We start from the raw sequence: 12254 nt of genomic DNA on the forward strand, positions 1-12254 counted from the left end.
TCCTCCCTGCCCCGCTCCCTCCTCCCTCCTCCCTCCTCCCCCGGCCCCCGCCCCGTAGCCCTCCCGCCCTCCCGGGACCGGCTCTCCTCCCGGTCCCTGCAGGGAACCCCCTCCTCGCACACCCGGGCCCCCCACCCCGGCCCGAACCCCCAACCCTCCTGCCACAGAACGCAGGGATCCCCCCTACCCCGACCCCTAACCCTTCCCGCCAGACCCTCCTCTCGGTCCCTGCAGGGAACCCCCTCCTCGCACCCCCGGGCCCCCCACCCCGGCCCGAACCCCCAACCCTCCTGCCACAGAACGCAGGGATTCCCCCCTCCCCCACCCCGGGTCCCCGTCCCCCCACCCCCTGCACAGACCCCTAACCCTCCAGCCACAGACCCTCCCCCGCCCCACCCCGCCCCCTAACCCTCCCCGCCACGGGGTGTCCTCCCGCCCCCACCCCCGGTCCCCGTCCCCCCACCCCCTGCACAGACCCCTAACCCTCCTGCCACAGACCGCAGGGATCCCCCCTACCCCGACCCCTTCCCGCTAGACCCTCCTCCCAGTCCCTGCAGGGAGCCCCCCTCCCTGCACCCCCGGTCCCCCCACCCCTGCACAGACCCCCCCGCCCCCTAACCCTCCCCGCCACGGGGTGTCCGCCCGCCCCCAGCCCCGGGACCCCTAACCCTCCAGCCGCGGACCTCCCTCCCCTCCCCGCCCCGCCCCGCCCCAACCCTTCCCGCCCGACCCTCCTCCCAGCCCCCGCGGGGTCGCCCCGCCCCGCGCCTCCGGCCCCCCGAGCGGTGGGCGGGAGGAGCCCCTACCCGGCCCGTGGGAGCGCAGGCGGTGACCCCCGCGGGGACGCCCCTGAGCGAGGCTGCGCGCTCCCCGCCCGAGCTCGGCCCCCGGGGGCCCCGCACGCCCCCCCTTCGCCGCACCGCCGCGGAGGGCGCATGCGCTGCCCTCGGCCCCGGAGGTGGGGGTGGGGGTGGGGGTGGGAGCGCGGGGCGCAGCGCAGGAGCTCGGAGCCCCCCCCCCCCCGCTCGGGGTTGCCTGGCGCCCCCTCCTGGCCGCCGGGAGCGTGAAGGGCCGCCAGCGCCCCGTGCTCCCACCGCCGCGCCTGGGGACACCAAGAATCCAAGTATAAAGTCGATTTATAGGGGCCAGCTGCTTTCCCACACGTTCGTAATTAACGATTGAATTTGAAGGTTGAAAAACGCCATTTTTGATGTCCCCTTGACCTCCCCCAAATTGAAGTCCTTAGTTATGAACCTAAGAACATCTGTAAAAATCTGCATTCAGAAGCATCATAAACCTGCTGAAAGATCGCAAACAAAATCTGAATTAACACGGACAAGTAGGGGGACGCCTGGGTGGCCCAATGGTTTAGCGCCTGCCTTCGGCCCAGGGTGTGATCCTGGAGGCCTGGGGTCGAGTCCCAGGGTCGAGTCCCACGAGTCCCACGTCGGGCTCCCTGCATGGAGCCTGCTTCTCCCTCTGCCTCTGTGTGTGTGTGTGTGTGTGTGTGTGTGTGTGTGTGTCACATGAATAAAATAAAATCTTAAAAAAATATATAAGATAAAATACAGAGATGTTTGTTTTTCATGACCCACAGACTCCATATTCTTAAATTGACAATTCTTCCTAATTTGATGTGCAGATTCAGCTTAACCCCAACCAACATGCAAGCAAAGCTAGTTGCTAAACCTAGAATACACAACATATGAGTGAGGAATAAAGCTAGAAAACTTGGGGATCCCCGGGTGACTCAGTGGTTTAGCGCCTGCCTTCAGCCCAGGGCCTGCCTGATCCTGGAGTCCTGGGATCGAGTCCCGCATCGGGCTCCTTGCATGGAGCCTGCTTCTCCCTCTGCCTGTGTCTCTCATGAATAAATAAATAAAATCTTAAAAAAAAAAAAAAAAAAGCTAGAAACCTCACACACCCACATTGCAAGGCTTACATAAATACAGTGAATAAAGTAAAGTTACAGCAATGGAGTGAGTGATCTGCAACAAGGTGAGTCTCCCACCTCTCCTCATCTCCTCAAGATAAATAAATAAAATCTTTAAAAAAAAGATTATCTAGTCCTTACTCAATGGAGATATCAATAGATAGTTAAAATACTTAGGTTCCCTGCTTGGCTTTCAATAAAGGACCAAGCGTACAAGTCCCCAGCAGCAACCCAGTAGGGACCCCTCTCGCTTCTGAGAGCTTTCTCTGTATCCTCACTTAATAAACTTCTATCCCTTTACTCACTCTCCTTTGTTTTTTGTTTTTTTTTTTTTTTCACTCTCCTTTGTTTGCGAGATTCATTCTTTGACTCCATGAGACGAAAATCAAGCTCTCCCATATAAAAATGAAAAATGTGTGCTCTGTACATGTCAATATAAATTTGTTGAAACTCATACACTATACAATGCCAACAGTGAACCATATAGTAATAACATGGATTCTGGGCGATAACACTATGTCACCATAGGTTCATAGTTTCAACAGATGTACGATCCATTGGTAACAGAAGAAGCTGTGTTTGTGTGGGGCAAGGGGTGTACAGAAAATCTCACACCGTTCTCAGAGGGGTGGGGCAGGATGGGGCTAGAAGGGACTGGAAGCAGTATGGGAGTCAGGGTCTGGAGAGAGGTGTTGGGAGCAGTTCCTGCAGTGGGTGCAGTCTGTGCTGGTGACAATATCACCTGGGTATATTACCAGACGAGAGGTCCCAGGCATGGGCTGTATACACTACGTGAGCTAAGAAGGTCAGTGATCACATGGCATCTGCCACAGAGCAAATAAAAGGTTGGCAAGACGATAGCCTCAAAATTACTGCTCAGGAAGCACTCTTCTGTACAACCTTGGGCTGAACTTGCTGGAAAAGGCCATCTTATGCATCTTCCCTAAGGAAAAAAAAAATGCAATCAATAACATTCTGAAAGACTAGTGCAATAAAGTCAGGTTATGCAAAAGACAAGATATAGCTCTTTTTTTGACATGCAGAGTGACTTGAAAACAATGCAGTATTTGAGGAATCTTTTTTTTTAAGAGTTTATTTATTTAAAAAAAAACGTTTATTTATTTATTCATGACAGACACACACAGAGAGGCAGAGACACAGGCAGAGGGAGAAGCAGGCTCCATGCAGGGAGCCCGATGTGGGACTTGATCCAGGGTCTCCAGGATCACACCCTGGGCTGAAGGCAGTGCTAAACCGCTGAGTCACCAGGGCTGCCCTGCATACATGAATGTAAAGTCTTTGCTTTAATTCATCTTTTGCTTTTTCATCTTTCACTACTCTCCAATACAATATGCAGAGGCTGCCCTCTGGACTGATGTTATTTACTGAACCATCTACACATTACATCTGTTGGGAAGGGAACTTAACGCTGCTGAGTCATGATTTACCTGCAAGATGCCCCGGGCTGCCTAGTTACCTTTCTCCCCAGCACTTCTCAAACTCAACTATATTCCTGACTCCACAGGATCTCATTTTGCTTGCCAGTGATTTCCATCCCCCTCCTGGAGATTTGCCAGTGTTGGACTTAGCAGGGGAGGTGAAGCAGCGACTCCTTTACAGGGTGCCATGCATGTGGTAATTCAATGACAAGCAGCCCACATGGGGTTTTAGGGCACAGAAACTCAGCTCGCAGTCTGCCCACCGTTGCTGCCATTCTTGGGGCTCTGGACCCCTTCCTTTGGGCGGGGACCCTTTCCTCTGGGCTCCTTTCTTTCTTTCTTTTTAAAAAAGATTTTATTTATTTATTTGAAAGACACACACACAGAGAGAGAAAGAGCAAGCACGAATAGGGTGAGGGTAGAGGGAGAAGCAGACTCTTGCTGAGCAGGGTGCCTGATAGGGGACTCGATCCTGGAACTCCAGGATCATGACCTGAGTTGACTAACTGAGCCACCCATGCACCCTCGGCTCCTTTCTCTTGTCCTGCAGTAGAGCGTCAGTCCTTCTGGGCTGACAGCACATGAAGGAGAAAACACTATGGATACATCAATGTCCAGCAAACATTGAGCTTCTGGGGGAAAGGTTTCTGGTTGCTTCTGCTGTAATTCCTCATGTCAGGCAGGTGTGCAGAGAGGACTCCAGGGGCCATGCCATCCCTTCCAACCAACCCTCCCAACGTCGCCCTTCGGGTGTCACCCTCCCCAGGGGTCCTGTCAAAGCCTGGCCTCTCCACTCTTTGGCCCACGCCCTGTGACCCCCATTACCCACCCTCCAGGGGCTCTTCTGGCCTCTGGGACCCTCTGTCCTCTCCCACAAAGCTCGGGTCTCTAAGCTACTTGCCCTTATATGTAATTCATGGATTTCCTTCCACCTCATTAGTAGCCAAGGACTGGACACATTTCAGGCCCACCCCGCAAGTTCCCTTCCTGCTTCCCAGCGGCTGGAGGGGGCTCTCCTCGCTGACAGGCCATTGGTGGTGACCCTACAGTGCTCTGCTGCCCCTTTCTCTGACTGGGGACACTATCACCCCTCCTGTCACTGACCCCATGATTCCCAGGGCTCCCAGGGCCTCCTGGGCCGACACCCAGCTTCTGTTTTAAACACCACACTGTTTACAGGGCCCCCCTCCTGCTTGGGGGTCGCTTCCCATCTTGCCCCATCTGCTCCTTCGCAGGCCTGGAAGTGCTGTTCACACGGCTTCACTGTTCCCTGGTTCTTGGGTCATTCCTGCGTCCACGCACGAGGGTCAAATCCCTGGGAGAACAGCACATGTCCTCCTGGGTCCCCACAATGGTCGTCTGTACCTGGTCTCCCTTTCTGTCACTTGGTTCCTTCAGAATCCACGGAATCAGGCTGCCCAGTCCCGTAGAATGGGTGTGGACGAAGCCACGGTGACCACCTCTGACCCAGATGGGACCTCGTGGGCACCTGGTCGTCCTTCTTCACCACGAAGACAGCCAGCATCTGACCGGGGCCGGCTCTCCATCATGTGCTGAAACCCCTTGTTTCCCTGGTCTTGGGAACACCCTTGTGTCCGCAGGGCTCTCTGGGGCAGCCCAGAGAGGACCATGTCCTCCTGACCCTGGATCTGTGGGCCCCACCACCTGCCAGTCTGAGAACCTGGGAGGCCTGGGTGGTCGCGTGCAGGCCAGAGGCCTCGTTCTCCCAGTTTTGGTCCATGAAGGAATTGCAAGGACTCCACGGTCCACCTGGCCCTGCCTCCACCAGCCCAGGACATGGGCTCTCACTGGGTGCACACCTGTCCTGATCTCCCGCTCCACCTTCCAGCATGTGTGACCGTACAGTGCCGCCCTTCAAGCACTAGGTCCCACCATGTCTCCCCTTTCCTCAAAACCCTCCATGGCTTCCATCTCAGAACAAAAAGCACAGTCCCTGGGAGCCAGGCTGGCCCTCTAGGACCTGTAGCCCTATGACCTCTGGGGTCTAACCCCACCCCCTACCCTGCCCTCCCATGCTTCCAGCACAGGGAATGCATTCAGGACACCTTCCCATGCCTCCCCTCTGCCTGGAGAACTGCAATCCCAGAGACCCTCAGGTTCTGCGCCCACTCCCCTGGCTGTGCAGGCCCCTGAGGGTGCCCCTCTCGCCCCTTCCCTTTGCTATGAGCATTTATCATCTCCTGATACACTGCACACTTGTCTGTCCACGATGTGTCTCCTGACCTCAGCCTGGCCCACACGCTCTTCCTGTGCCAGATGACAGCTTGCTTGCAGGTCTTGTGACCTGTGATCCTGGGCACATGATGAGGGTGGGGAGGAAGACAGGAGAGAAAAGCAGGACAAAGAAAAAATGGAGCTGGCCTCTGCTGTGGGATGCCAAGCACTCAGCCTCCCTAGGACCCTCTGCAGAGCCTAAAGGGCTCCCTGAAGCCACTGGCTGGGAAGGAAGAGAGGCTGGCACTAGTTCACAACCTGCACTTCCAGGGGGCAGGAGTGGGTGCGGGGGTGTGGGAGGGCCACTCCCAGATGTGGCAAACTGGGGGATCCCTGGGTGGCGCAGCGGTTTGGCGCCTGCCTTTGGCCCAGGGCGCGATCCTGGAGACCTGGGATCGAATCCCACATCAGGCTCCTGGTGCATGGAGCCTGCTTCTCCCTCTGCCTATGTCTCTGCCTCTCTCTCTCTCTCTCTCTCTCCGCGACTATCATAAATAAATAAAAAATTAAAAAAAAAAAAGATTTTTAAAAAAGATGTGGCAAACTGGGAGGCCACGTCTAAGGGCACTCGATGGGCGTCCGGCTCATAGAGAGACAAATTCACCCATCCCTGCTGTTTCCTTCTACTCTGGCCTTCAGTGGGTGGGTTGATGCCAGACCCTGTCCCAGTCACTGAACCCTGAGGCTGGTGTCCTTGTCCATGTCTGCAGAAGGCTAAATTCAGAGTACAGTCGATGTTCTCTTATTACGTGCTGCGCTGTCTACAGCAGTCCAGAAAAGAGGGCGGCCACCGAGCTCTGGAAATGCAGCTGGTCTGAACCCAGAAGAACTGTCAGCATAGAATATGCAGTAGAACCCAAAGACTTGGTAAACAAAGAAAAAATAATGAATGTAAAACATCTTACTAATAATGTTGAGATTGGGGAGCTTGGGTGGCTCAGTTGGTTAAGTGTCTGCCTTCAGCTCAGGTCATAATCTCAGGGTTCTGGTATGGAACCCCACAGTCGGGCTCCCTGCTTAGTGGGGAGTCTGCTTCTCCCTCTCTCTCTGACCCTCCCCCTGCTTGTGTGTGCTCTCTCTCAAATGAATAAATAAAAATCTCTGAAAAACTTTAAAAAGTAATGTTGAGATTGAGTAGATGTTGAAAGAATAATATTTTGGATCTATGCCTTATATAAAATATGTCATAAAATCAGGTCACCCTTTTCTTTCTGCTTTTTTACTGTACTTCCAGAAAATTTTAAATTGCATATATTTCTATCGGACAATGTTGATCCAGGGCAGAGTGCATTTGGCTCTACGTTTTTGACACTTGGGCAGACAGCCCTCTCTCTGGGGAAGACTAGGTCAAGCCACCCAATAGATGCCAGTAGCACCCCTCTCTCCAACAGGACCACCAGAATATCTGCAAACATCACCCAAGTGCCCAGGTCCCCTGCCCTGTGTGTGTGAGGGCAGCTGATTTCCCATTCTGTGCACAGGAGGAAATGTCATAGCGAGACTGGTAGGAAGTCAGATCTGTCCTTGTCTTGTTTGGAGCACAGAGTGCGATGAGGCACCATTGCGGGTGGAGGAGTGAGCTTTTCTGGAATTCTTCAGTCCTTGCTATGTGCTCGTGATAACTGAGCCCAGGTGAGCCCGATGCCTGGTCCATCACCAGGACCAGGGTGATGCCTGCACACAGGACTGGGCGTGCTGAGCACTTGCTGAGGGCCCTGTGTGCACTGTTCCCCCTGCACCAACATCATCAGCCCCACTACCTAGGCAGGGACAGCACTTCCTCAGCAATGACAGCTCTTCCTCTTTTCAGCATAGATGCAGGCAGTTTTGAAAGTTTTGAAGTGATTACTCTCTCAGCACCATACTCAAGCTTTCTCCTTACCCCAGGGAGGGAATCCCAGATACTTTCCCCTGATTCAGAAGCTGAGAAGAAAAGCCCTGATACCTTAGAAAAAGGCTCCTTTTGTTTCCCTCCAAAGATTTTTCTTTTTTTCTTTTTTTAAGATTTTATATATCCATTCATGAGAGACACACAGAGAGAGGCAGAGACACAGGCAGAGGGAGAAGCAGGCTCCATGCAAGGAGCCCGATGTGGGACTTGATCCTGGGACTCCGGGATCATGACCTGAGCTAAAGGCAGACACTCAACCATTGAGCCACCCAGGCGTCCCAAAGATTTTTCTTTTAAAATTTTTAAAAAGATTTTTAAAAATTTATTCATGAGAGACACACAGAGAAAGGCAGAGACATAGGCAGAGGGAGAAGCAGGCTCCCTGCAGGGAGCATGATGTGGGACTTTATTCCAGGACGCCAGGATCACACTCTGAGCCAAAGGCAGATGCTCAACCACTGAGCCACCTGGGCATCCCAGCAAAGGTGCTTTTGTTAAGGAGTCTGATCTTAAAAAGTGAACTCCTCTCTCTGAAGCAGGAGACCTTGGTTCTTGTCTCATGGAGTCAAAGAATGAATCTCACGGACAAAGGAGAGTAAGTAAAGCAATAGAAGTTTATTAAATGAGGATACAAAGAGAGCTATCAAGAGTGAGGGGATCCTGACAGGGATGCCATGGGGGTTTTGTAGGGTTGGTCCTTTATTGAAAGCCAACCAAGGAACCTAAATCCTTTTACCATCTCTATTGACATCACCATTGAGTAAGAACTAGTGATGACATCCTCAATGGCTTACTTCCTTTTCAGGGTCTTTGTTGGTCACAAGTAGCTGTTAAAACAAGACCCCGCCTCTGGCACCTGGGACTGGATGATCTGGTTTATTTATCTCTGGTTTACTTTCATCTGCACATTTTTGGGATTTTTGTGAGCCTGATTCTGTGGCCTGCCTGTCCCTTACTCATTTCCACTCATTTACCAGTTTAACAGGCACATTATGGGCTCAGGAGAAACTTTAAAATTTGTGGTGGGAATAGGAGCATTAATAACTATTAATATACCTTTTAGATGTTGTCTACTTTGAACTTTCAGGGGAATCAATTTTGAAAATCATGGGAAGTATTCATGACTACAGCTCAAGTAGGGAGAGAACAGGGAACTGGAGGAGCCTTGGAGGTCTTTTTTTTTTTTTTGGCCTTGGAGTTCTTTTTTTTTTTTTTAAGATTTATTTATTTATTTATTTATTTATTCAGAGAGAGAGAGAGAGAGAGGCAGAGACACAGGCAGAGGGAGAAGCAGGCTCCATGCAGGGAGCCTGATGTGGGACTCCATCCCAGGACTGCTGAGCCATCGGGGCTGCCCTGGAGTTTCTTTCTTTATTTTTTTTTAAACTTTTATTTATTTATTTATTTATTTATGATAGTCATACAGAGAGAGAGAGAGGCAAAGACACAACAGGTAGAGGGAGAAGCAGGCTCCATGCTCCGGGAGCCCGACGTGGGACTTGATTCTGGGACTCCAGGATCCCGCCCTGGGCCAAAGGCAGGCGCCAAACCGCTGCGCCACCCAGGGATCCCTGGAGTTTCTATTACAAATGGAGCACTAGGGATTCCTGGGTGGCTCAGCGGTTGAGCGTCTGCCTTTGGCCCAGGGCATGATCCTGGAGACCCAGGATAGAGTCCCACCCCGGGGCCAAGTCCCACATCAGGCTCCCTGCAGGGAGCCTGCTTCTCCCTCTGCCTGTGTCTCTGCCTCTCTCTCTCTGTGTTTCTCATGAATAAACAAATAAAATCTTAAAAAAAAAAAAAAAAAAAACCCTAAAGAAAGACCAAATGCAGCCCCATATCCTTCATGACAAATCTCAACAAAAGCTTTCTAACCACATCTGTCCAGAGATCACAAATAATCTCTCCAGGTCTGCCTAGGTCTTGGTAACAGGAGCCCAATGTTTTGGGGGAATCCGTAGAAAAAGGCAGGGCTCCCTAATGTCCATGGTTAACATTTCCATTCTGAGCACCTGATGTGAAAATTGCTTGAAGAGGACAACCCAGCTAGTGAAGAATGAATACCCCACCCCGCCCAGTCCACAGAAAAATAGAAAGACAGGGCAACTCTTTGCTACAGAGACAGAGTGAGTGTGTGTGTGTGTGTGTGCGTGTGTGTTTTCAATGAAATTCCTCATATTGCCTACTCTGTATTTCTTCACCTAATTTCTTAAGGAGATGGAGCCCTAAGGTTTCAAAATATTTTCTTGTAAATCTCTTGTGTTTAATTCATTTTATTCTTTAATGTCATAGTATGAGGGGATCCCTGGGTGGCTCAGCAGTTCAGCGCCTGCCTTTGGCCCAGGGCGTGATCCTGGAGTCCGGGGATCAAGTCCCACATTGGGCTCCCTGCATGGAGCCTGCTTCTCCCTCTGCCCGTGTCTCTGCCTCTCTCTCTTTCTCTCTCTCTTTGTGTCTGTCATGAATAAATAAATTAAAAAAAAACTTTAATGTCATAGTATGAAGTGCAGTATAGGAAATGAAACTACTACTTATAATCTCTCCCAAGCAGTGGTGAACACAGTAGAGCAACTCTTGATCCTCACAGATGAGGGTTAAGGACACAAGAACCCATGATCAAAGATCCCCAAATCTTCAAGGAAACAGATCTGATGGTGACAAACAATTGTTGGTCGTTAAGGCCGAGTAAGTCTTCCCCAGAGTGCTGGATGACAGACCCAGGATTCAAACTCAGGTCTAGTTTCCACCTCTGTGCATGTTTCTTCCTGCTCCTGAAATCCCTTTGCCTCTGCCCCACGGAGCTCAGGGACTGGATCCTGAATGTGGTGTGGGGGTCGCTTGATGGGACCCCCGGCCCTCTGCACAGAGCCTTGTACCTTCTGGGATGAGCTTGGCCCTCCCCAAAGCATGTGTTCCTATGCTCACCACTCCCTCAGATCCCTCCCTGGGGCTGAGCCTGTGGCCAGGACCAGGGCAGGTCCCCCCTGGCTGAGGGGAAGGAAGAAATACTCCAGAGCCCACGGAGAGCCACACAGGGGAGAGGCGGCACAGGGAGGGCTGCCTGTGGGAGCCCCCAGCTGCTCTACAGGTACATCCCTGATGCTCGCCCCAGAAACAATGTAATCCAAACAAGCAGGACAGACTCAGAACTAGTAAGCTGAAGTATGCAGACTACTTGAGATAATTCAGTTGTGAAAAATGTCTATGCTCAGCTCCTTTTCAAAGGCAGGAGCTTCTTAGGTGTCAGCTGGGGGTCCCCAAGGCAAGTGCCCCCCAGGTTAAATAAGGGTTAGATTCATTCTGCAAGCAGACTCCAGCCTTTCCCCAACATTTAAATCTTTCTCCAGCCCTTGGATAAGAAGGGGTCATGGCAGGAAGAGAGTCTGGAAGGCCAGTCAGTCCAGATGGCGGTCAGGCCAGCAAGGGAAGCAGATCTGCTGCTGTTTACACAGCAAATTACATTTTCGAGTCATGTATCATAGCAAATTATGCCTGAAAAAAATCATTCTTTCCAGGCCAGTGAGCAGTTTCAAGGATTATTCAGTCAGAAGGGACTCCTGACCGTCCTGGGCTCAAGGTCAGGACAACAGAACTTCCTCCTGCAGGTGTGCACATTCCAGTCTTGGGGAGCTGCAGCTGGTGACCCGCACCCCCCACGCTGCTCAGGCTGCTGTACCCTGCCATTTATAGCTAGCCACCTTTTTCTGCCAAGGGCAGCAAGCTTTTCCTTAAAGCAAACAGCATGCACATAGACCAGTGATTTTTTTTGTTGTTGTTAACTTGAAATAACTGCAGGAGTTTTGGGCTTGGTTTTTCTACAGTTTTGATAGTTCCAGCAAGCAGCTGGGTCTGGTGAGCAAACACACATGTGACTGATCCATGAAAACTAAATATATTCCCAAGTGAAGACTCCCTTCGGGTCCAATATTGCCAGGATTCAGAAGAGAGGTTGTCTCCTGCCAGCCAGCCACAGTCAGGAGGAGGGAGAGCATGCTCTTAGATCACGGATCTGGCTGCTAGGAGGTGCCAGGGGGTGCCTGCGAGTGACCCACGGGCTTTTGGGGTGTTTGCTTCTCAGCTCCTGTTGCACCGATGTGACTCAGTGGGCCTCTGTCCCACAGCAGCACACCTCCCCTTTCTCATGTTGTTGACAAATGGACTCAGAGGCTCAGGGAAGGCTGCCTGGTATCTGCCCCTGATGCACTTTCTAAGGGCTTGCACACACGAAAAATCCACCGGAGAATCTGTCCTTGGCTTATGGAGGCTTTGCACACTTGTTCTCCAAAAAAAGGAAAAAAAAAAAGGAAAAAAAAAATAAAGGAAAACTCTCTCCTCTCCTGTAGGAGGGGAATTCACTGAATATTGCCCTAAGGAAGCAGCAGCAGGGCTGACTCCAGAATATGCTCCCCCACCCTCCTACCGGCACTGCCCCCACCCGGCTCTGTCCCCCAAGCAGAAGGCGGGGCGCATCTGTTCCCAGGGGGCACACAGGAGGAGGGGAAGGGCGGTGAGTCCTTAGGGGGAGGGGAAGAGCATATGAAGAGTGTGGGGTCCAGGAGTCCTGAGGGGCTGCGTCTCATCAGCGGACCCCACACAGAGAATGGAGTCACGTCAGGTCTGTGAGCACGACCTTCCAGGCAGAGGGAAGAGCCAGAGCTAGGATCCGTGGAGGGAGAGGGTTTGTCTCCTTTGCAGTTCAGAGAGAAGCCCAGAAGGCTGGTGCCACGTGACCAAGGGGGAGCTGGGGGGGGTGTTG

Source organism: Canis lupus, chromosome 24, assembly GCF_048164855.1.
Source record: "Canis lupus baileyi chromosome 24, mCanLup2.hap1, whole genome shotgun sequence".
Lineage (NCBI taxonomy): Eukaryota > Metazoa > Chordata > Mammalia > Carnivora > Canidae > Canis > Canis lupus.